Genomic DNA, 9,808 nt, shown 5'->3' on the forward strand with positions numbered 1-9,808 from the left:
TCATCGCGATAACACAGCAGGTTGCCATGGAGACGTGAGAGCGAGACATGAGAGACGTGAGAAGAGCTTTGTCAACTTTAGTTCTGCTTTATTTATTTCCTGCCTTAGAGGTTGTACTGAACCCTTTTCTTATTTTCTATTTCTGTCACCATAGGTCCAAAATCAAGAGCAGGACAACATGGATCAATGGAGAAATAACAAGAGGAGGAGTCAGTACATAGAGAGGCTGAAATCAATCTATGATCATGTCTGAGCTGACGAGTCATTAAGACGATGCTGAAAACAGAGACATGTTGTGAATGTTGTCTAAGTTCACCAAAGCAAGGTCCCAAGTATGATTTGTTGTAATGGAAATAAAGTTAAGTCAAAATGAACCCAAGGGTCCCTCATATTTCAAGCTACACACACAAGACGGTATAATATTAGATGGTTAGAACTGCTTCAAGTCAGCAGACTTAGGCCTCATCTAAGTGTTTTAACTCTGAGCCACAAGATGTGGGTATTCAGGTGCAACATACACAATTCATGCGCTCAAACAAAGGTTGCTCAGCGTTCACACCATGTGGTCAACGTGGTGTAAGAAAGTTTTCCTGCAGCAGAACATGAGGTACATTTTATATTTCAGTTCATCATATGATTATAGTGACGAGAAATAATTTTCACAGTTTATTTTCAATTAAATTGAAATATTAAATCACTAATTCATTTTGGATTTTACATGGATGTGTGACATATGCATTAGTTTCTTGTTGTTGTGTTTCAACTGCAACTAACCACTTCCTTTCCGCTGCAACTACATACACCCTAAATTTAAAAACGCGTGGTAAAGTTCCAGTCCCTCTTTCTCTGTCTGATGGTCACTATGTTTCATGTAAGCCAAGCCACCATGCTCTTCATTCAGCTACTAGTTTTGCATCATGTCCTTGCAGGTATAGTGTATATGTGGTTTTCTCTGGGTTTATTTGGAGATTAAGTTTCATGCAGAGTATTTGTTTTGTTTTCTTCAATATTAGAGACTTCAATAGATGACCACAGGACTATCCTGGTATCCAGAGGAGACTCGGTCACATTCAACTGCAACATATCCACAGAATATGCTTCGGATATTACCTGGAACATAAAAAGATTCATTTATAAACATTCCCCCTTGATAAATCAGACTTTTTCAAATGTATCTTCTCACAGACTGAGAATAGATCCTGACTTACATTTAAAGTTAAATATTTTCAGCACTCAACCTGAAGATGCAGGACTTTATTCATGTTATGTAATGGATAGATGGGGCATTAACAGAATTACATGGAATTTAACTGTGTCTGAGGACACTAAAGGTAGGTGGATCAGTAAAAAGCAGGGCTAATAATTTCTACAACATGTATCTTACAGTTCAGGCTTCACGCTACTTAAATGAAATTCTGATCTGATTTTATACAGAAATCAGTTCATCATGGTATTTTCTTTACATACTCACACCTGCAATGGGATTGCTTCTATGTGTCATCACATCAGCTGTCTGCCTCTGGAGGTGAGTGAAAAATTTCACTTTGTGTCTCTTGTTATTACAAAAACTACATCCTTATTTATTTATCTGAAAGTGGTTCAAACTAATTCTCATTTTTTTTTGTCTTTGCTGACACTGACTTCCTACATGACAACTGGACTGAGATAGTTGTACTCCATTTCCTTTTTGTTCTATTTCTAAATAGATTTTTCACATTCTTCTTCTTTCTGGTAATAAAAACATTTTCAGAGCATCACAGTAATTTCATGTCACGTCACTGGATTAAAGCAGACATTTTGACTTCCAACCGTCTCTGTGAGCGACATTAGTGAGGGCTCATGCACAAAAATAAACCTGTCTCATCTAAACAAAATGCAGGTTTAATGGTTAACATTAACTATACTTTAATGCCGAGACGAGTCTCAATATCAGTGGTGCCACTAAGTTTTGAGAAGTTTCTTGTTTAACCATGATACTTTTCCAATGCAAGATGTATCAATCACTCTCATATGGAGAAAGATCTTACTATGCTCTCTCATTATCTCTCTTTTCTGTAGTATTTTTGTTTATTTGTTGTCCAGTTATAACATGATAAGTTGGAATATGACACTCAGATTTAATATTAATGATAAATTATGATGTTAAAATAAGAAAATACATACAGGTGCACTGAGTGTTAAACAACAAACATTTTTAAAATTTTGATATTGATGGATATTAGTAGCTCTGGTGGGGACTTGAAGGGATGGTTAAGCTTTTTCTAAGTCAGGTTACACAAGCTACTTATTTAGTGTAGCTGGTAGTGTGAGGATCCCCAGTTTGAAGAAGTAGACAGGAGTATGGACACGGAAGATAAGCTTGTCTCGACCGTGTAAGCAGCAAAACGTGTTTAGGCCACATAAAACAAGACTCACTGAACATAATGAGTTCTTGTTGACTATATTTAAAATATTATCACTGTGTTATCTTGCTGCAGTTGAGTTGCTGGTTTGTCACTGTGTGACTTTTTGTAACACCTTATTTGGAGACCAGAAAACGTATTATCACACCAAAGTCACACAAACTAACTCATCAAAGCCGACCAGAATGTGATTTGTTCTGTTTACTTTTGTCTGTGTAGTCTGGCATCTTTTAAGAAGACATCATTTTCAGTTGCCTGCTGGAAAATGATGTAAAGTTGATGTAAAATGTTTTTGCAGCAAGTATTGTTGCAGAGTTTACACTTTTAACATTTAACTGATAATATTTATTCAGTTTTACTTTTGTGTTTGCAGAAGATGCCGAGCCAGGACTCCAGACTACAACCTGTATGAGAGTGAGATCCTGAGCCAGGCTCAGTATCAAGTTCTGCTGAGAGAAGAGGTTAGAGGAACTTTGATAATACACAAATTAAAGTCTCACGGTGTATTTTAATCAATATCACTCATTTCTTGTCCATTTACTTTCAATTCTTATAGGTGCTCACTCCACAACTCTACAGCTGTGCAGTGCATGAACCAATCACAGAATGATGCATGAAAAGCAAAGAGTACAAGAGAAAGAAAGAATTTCATTACATGTAAAAAAAAAAAGTACGCATTTTTTTGTTTTGTCCATTGTTTCATGTATGCAGATCATTAGAATTTTATGGTGTCTTTTTTTTTTTTGTGCTAATTTTATTGTCCTGCAGATGTTGCTAATGACTCAAATGTGTCGTGGTTCTGTGTTTTGAGTATTTCCTGTGACCCTGTGTTGTTCCCCTCATTAATTGTTGGATTGGTTTCTCCTTGTGTGCTCTGCCCTCATTCTCTTCATCTGTGTCTCGTCACTCCTTTGCCCACCTGTATATATGGCCCTGTCATTGCCTTTGTTCTGTGTCGTGTCGTCTGCTATATTTCCACTGTTCTGTGACGTCACCCAGTTTGTCTCCTCATTGTGTTCCTGTGTTCTCTCCTTTGTGTTTTTATCCTTCACCAGGGTCTTTTTTGATTAGTGTGTTAGAATTACCCTGCCATATCCCGCAGCGCCTTAAGTTTTGGTTTGCAATTTTCATTAAATACATTTTGTTTCCTACTCCTGCCTCGTTCCTGTGTCCTGCCTTTCCACATTCTTCTTTGATAACTTTTTCATACTTTTGCTCTTGAGCCTGAGCTTCCTACACAGTATTCATGTTTTCTTCAACGTAAAATTGAATAAATTTCACCAACAGTCAACCAAATCTCAAAGTATTTACAAAACCTGGATTCTGACGATATAAAAGTGCAGTGAATTTAAAAAAAAAAAAAAGAAAGTAAATCAGAAGAGAGGACAGCAGAGTGAGAGACAGAAGAGACAGGAACGAGAGGCAGAGGGCGACAAACTCACAGAGAGAAGAAACCAGGAAATAGTGTATGAGAGAGACAACTGTGATATGAGACCAGAAATGTGAAGGATAAAAAAACAAGTGTAGAGGATGAAACAGAATTAGCAACAGTCTAAATTAGCCTCCACCTCATTGAATATGATGGAAAATGCTATATGTGTATTGATATATCACTATGAACAATTTATCAATCAGAGCTAAAAATGTAATGTTGATTAATCACCATAAATGTCTTCATCTTCTTCTGTAACCACTTGTCCTGTGAAGGGACAAGCATGATTTGTTGTAATGGAAATAAAGTTAAGTCAAAATGAACCCAAGATGTGGGTATTCAGGTGAAACATAGACGATTCATGTGCTCAAACAAAGGATTCTGTGTTCACACCATGTGGTCAACGTGTCTTCAGCGTGAGAGGAGGTTTTCCTGCAGCAGAACATGAGGTGCATTTTATATTTCAGTTCATCATATGATTATAGTGACGAGAAATAATTTTGACGGTTAATTTTCAGTTAAGTTGAAATATTAAATCACTAATTCATTTTAGATTTTACATGGATGTGTGACACATGCATTAGTTTTTTGTTGTTGCTGTGTTTCAACTGCAACTAACCACTTCCTTTCCGCTGCAACTACATACACTCTACATTTAAAAACGCGTGGAACTTTACGCGTGGCAAAGTTCCAGTCCCTCTGTCTCTGTCTGATGGTCACCATGTTTCGTGTAAGCCAAGCCGCCGTGCTCTTCATTCAGCTACTAGTTTTGCATCATGTCCTTGCAGGTATAGTGTACATGTGGTTTTCTCTGGGTTTATTTGGAGATTTAATTTTATGCTGACTATTTGTTTTGCGTTCTTCAATATTAGCGACTGAAACAACTGATCACAGGACTATGCTGGTATCCAGAGGAGTCTCGGTCACATTCAGTGACTACCCACAGGTAAAACAGGCCCTATATCAATACAAATACAACACCACTGACTTTAACTTCAGTCAGAGGCTAAACAACAACAAGAATATGCGCCTTGTGGTGAGATTGTTTTCTCAGTTATAAAATAATTACTTCCTGCCATCTGAGAAGACGATGTGTCAGAGGCTGAAGGAAAAAAAAAAATCCTATACATGTCTGGCCACTGTGAGATGTGAAAAAGGAAATACATTTCTACACCTACAGTATGTGTTGTTATTTCCATCAGAACAATGTGTAGTTACATTTCTGGGGAGGTGCAGGTCAGGCTATAATGTAGAGTAAAGACCTACAGAGCACCTACTGTATAAATCTGATGCAGAACCATACATGTGGTTCTACTCCACTGCTATTACCTGCAGAAAATCTACCTGAACGCACAGAGAGAGGATATAACAGTGAGATGTCATTCAAAATAAACTGATGATTGCAACTGACATTTGATAGGAGACTTAACAGGAGTCACCAGCTGGACTTACACAGACCATACTTGTCAGCAAATTCTCACACTTTGAACCATCTGGAAGTCACTGAAATGATAATTAAAATAGTTGTGTGTAGTCACTATAAGACCTACAGTGAAATGTGTCTCCTGTTAATTTTGCTTATACGTACACAGTCTCTGTTCTAAGAAGTACAATGTTATTATTGGTAACTGTTTTATCTCTGCAGAAGACGTAGGTCCGGGGCAGTGAACCAATATCCAGTCCAGGATCAGACTCATTCTAAATCAAGAAGAGAGGTGAGAAGAGCTTAGTCAACATTTGTTCTACTTTATTTAACCACTTCCTTTCTGCTTGCAACTAGATATACCCTAAATTTAAAGTTCTTGGTAAAGTTCCAGTTCCTCTTTCTCTGTCTGATGGTCACCATGTTTCGTGTAAGCCAAGCCGCCGTGCTCTTCATTCAGCTACTAGTTTATCGTCGCGTCCTTGCAGGTATAGTGTATATGTGGTTTTGTCTGGGTTTATTTGGAGATTAATGATTTATGCTGACTATTTGTATTGTTTCCTTCAGTATTAGTGACTGCAACAGCTGACCACAGGACTATGCTGGTATCCAGGGGAGACTCAGTCACATTCAACTGCAACATATCCACAGAAAATGCTTCAGATATTTCCTGGAACATGAAAAGATTCATTTATAAACATTCCCCCTTGATAAATCAGACTTTTTCAAATGTATCCTCTCACGGACTGAGAATAGATCCTGACTTACATTTAAAGTTGAATATTTTCAGTGCTCAACCTGAAGATGCAGGACTTTATTCATGTTATGTGACTGACAGACAGGGCATTAACAGTATTACATGGAATTTAACTGTGTCTGAGGACACTAAAGGTAGGTGGATCAGAGTAAAAAGCAGGGCTAATCATTTCTACAACATGGATCTTACAGTTCAAAGTTCAAACTGCATGCTACTTAAATATAATTTTCATTTGATTTTATGCAGAAATCAGTTCATCATGGTATTATCTTTACATACTCACACCTGCAATGGGATTGCTTCTATGTGTCATCACATCAGCTGTCTGCCTCTGTAGGTGAGTGATGCCTTTCAGCTTCAGATTCAGTATGAACAAATAAATTTCACTCGATCACATTGTGTCATTACGTCTGTGTGCACTTAAAAGGTCGTTTTAGGCAAAATTTTGAAACAATAATTTCTATATTGATAGTTTGTGTTTTAAATTTGGAAAACCTCGCTAGTTTATTCGTGCTATTAGATCCTTTCTAGATTACACACGGTCTTGAAGCACTCAGATCCCTTTTCTGTTGATGTCATGTCACTGGTCACCGTTGTGAGCCCTTAAAAACAGGGTTCATCATCTCACATTTGAATCCTGTAGACCACAAATTAAACACTTCTGTAGTGTTATTTAAGAGCAGATGATGACACAAAGCTGTTCCCTTTTCTCAGAAAGTGTTGACTTGCAGCTGAACTGTACATGGACACAACAAGAGCTTTATTACTCATGTCATTATTCTCTAACTCTGGACTTTTCAGTCTCTCCTCGTGTGTCAGAGTTTTCAAATATTTGTGCAAAATGACCACAAACTAAACTTTAAGTCCTAAAACTTCATTTCAGTGGCTGTTTTGTTTTGAGAAGTTTGATCTGCTTTTTTTTTTTTTTTAGCTTGGACTTCTTTTTTGTGCGTGCCATGAATTTTAGTTTTTAACTTTTATAACTCTTAGTTTGGGTTTTCATTTACTGTTTTTCTTCCTTTGTGTCGTCCCTCATTAATTTCGTGCTTCACCACTGGTTTCACGTGTGTCGTTAACCCATCAGCTCTAGCATGTGTATATATAGCTGTGACTCTTCTTTATTTTTAGTTATTTAGTCATTGTCAAATTGCCTTTGTGTTGTTCATCTTGCCTTTCCTGGCTGTGTGCTATTGCTACACACTGTTGCTGCAACTTGCAATTTCCAAGATGTTAAACGTTAAAATGAAGTCAACTATAGCAGAGACATTAAGTCAGTGAACGGACTCTGGACAGTCACTTAAATGCCAAAGTATTATCAGACTTCCACATATACAGGGAGGCTGGAGGTCACGGTTAAATTAATGGCCTTTAATTGTAGAAACAGAGCTGAACATCTGAGCACTGCTGTCTTCATCTTATCTGATGTTAGTGAAGATACTGGTCATAGTAAACCAAATAAGACTGTTGATACTAGACTGTATTGAAATGAGTAGAGGTGTCTTTTATCACCGAGGCGGCCGTGGATCAGTAGGTAGAGCGGGTTGTTGATAAACCAGAGGGCTGTTCGATCCTCAGTACATGTGCTGGTGTGTGAATGTGTGTGAGCGTATGGGTAGAGGTGTCACTGTGAGTGTAAAGCGCCTTGAGTACCAACAGGTAAAACGGCCCTATATCAATACAAATACAACACCACTGACTTTAACTTCAGTCAGAGGCTAAAGAACAACAAAAATATGCGCCTCGTGGTGAGATTGTTTTCTCAGTTATAAAATAATTACTCCCTGCCATCTGAGAAGACGATGTGTCGGAGGCTGAAGGAAAAAATATCATTCGTTATTTGGGATAACTACTGATTGGTATATGTCAAGCATTAACCAGGATACCCCCAGGTCAAAACTGACTGATGAAATTGTTTTCATAAATAAAAGAGCAAGAGCAACAAAGTATAATTTGCATAGTGCAGCATTTATTTTAAAAACTATTTTTTGACCTTCTTTATAAAATAATAAATACAGAAAAACAGCAGACAGCTTGTTGGCCCCTGACAGAGGACTGTAATCTGTTTACAGCTGTATACACTGGAGACCTGCAACAAAAGTAATAAACAACAAATCATTCATAAATGAATTCTTATTTCACACAAGAATGCAATGCTTTGACCTGAATGAAGCGTCTTGAGATGATTTGTATTGTTATTGACGCTATATAAAAAAAAAAAAAAATTGAAATTGAAATTGAATGTCAATAAATACTACCATGGGCGTCGTCGTGGGGGGAAAAGAGGACCTGACTACCCAGGGCCCAAGTGGGGAGAGGGCCCATGGAAATCCTGATTCTTTGAATGAATGAATTGGGCCCTCCAATTAATTTGTGTCATAATGTATTTTAAATATATTGATAACATCAACTGAGAGAATGAACTTTGTGTCACAGCCCTCCCAACATATTATTCTGGGGTCACCCTCTTGGAGACGCAAAATTGTTTAGTCTGCCTATAGACATCTGCCGACGACAAGTACATCAGTGAGCGGAGACTGAATGAACTGGAGGCTAACTGTCATCATGCCGCCCAAAAAAAAAAAACCCACAAAAATTGGTTGTATTGGAAAAAGAAAGTGCGGAAAGAAATGAAATCGGGCAGAATGAGCGGAAACTACTGTTAACATGCTTTCTTTCCGAAAGGTGAACCGAGTTTATTTGTTGTGTAACTGCATCCAATTAACGTTAACATTGTCATAGTCCAGAGTCAGTAAATTACATCCTTACATCTCGTGTAAGGCTTTAGTAAGGCTTTATGTTTATTTGATTTGATTCTCTGTGTACAGTTGTTGGCTCCTGTTCAAGAATAAATGTTTTTAAATCAAAATGTGTCAAGGATCAAAACGTTTAGTACACAAACCAGATGTAGCCTAATGTTTATAGGCGTTTGAGCACAAGTAGGCCAAATGCATCAATTCAGGTGGTGAATAAAAGAACCAGTTATCAATATAATCCGATCTGATTTTAGCTTAAAACCCGATTTATGCTTGTTTATTTATAAATAAATGCCCCCAATTTTTTATTTTTCTAAATTTTATTTTATTTATTTATTTATTTGCTCGGGCACTGGAATTGATAGGGGCCCACTGACATTAAGAGTGTACAGGGCCCAGAATTTGGTGCTACGCCCCTGCCAGGCAAGCAGCTGACCCGGAGCTCTCTGCTCTGCTCTCCCTGCCCCCGCCCCTCCTCTTTCATGCGCAGAGCAGGAGTGCAACAACGTCCGCAGAGTATGCGGAGGAGAAATTGGTTTGTAAAAGAAAAAGCAGTGGCTCAGTAATTTGGAGATGGTTCGTGTTCAAAGTATGAGATGAGCAACAAAATTACGTTATATGCAGAGGTTGCGCTAGACCAGGGATGGGCAACTTAAATGATGGAGGGGGCCACAATTTTTGATCGACACTACCAGCCGGCCACATAAGGCCGCACACTTAACACTTATGTATATACGTGAGTGTGTGTGTTTATTGAAGCAAACAAAAAATAACCACTAACTGTTATGAATTTTTTTTTTCAGTGCAAAGAGCTCATGAAAATAAAACATACAAATCACCATCCATCTCAAGGATGACAGAAAGCTGCAGAACAGCAGACAGACATTAATTGCAAGAACTAATTTGTGCATTTTTACACTAAGAAAGAGTTTAACATTTTTCCAGTATACCTCACCACTATCAGCAGTGGGCACTGGTAAAAAGTCGCTGTTGTTTGCGTACTTTTGATTTGAGGTCCGCTACGATAGCAGCCCTTGCAGC

This window comes from Chelon labrosus, assembly GCF_963514085.1.
Source record: "Chelon labrosus genome assembly, chromosome: 5".
Lineage (NCBI taxonomy): Eukaryota > Metazoa > Chordata > Actinopteri > Mugiliformes > Mugilidae > Chelon > Chelon labrosus.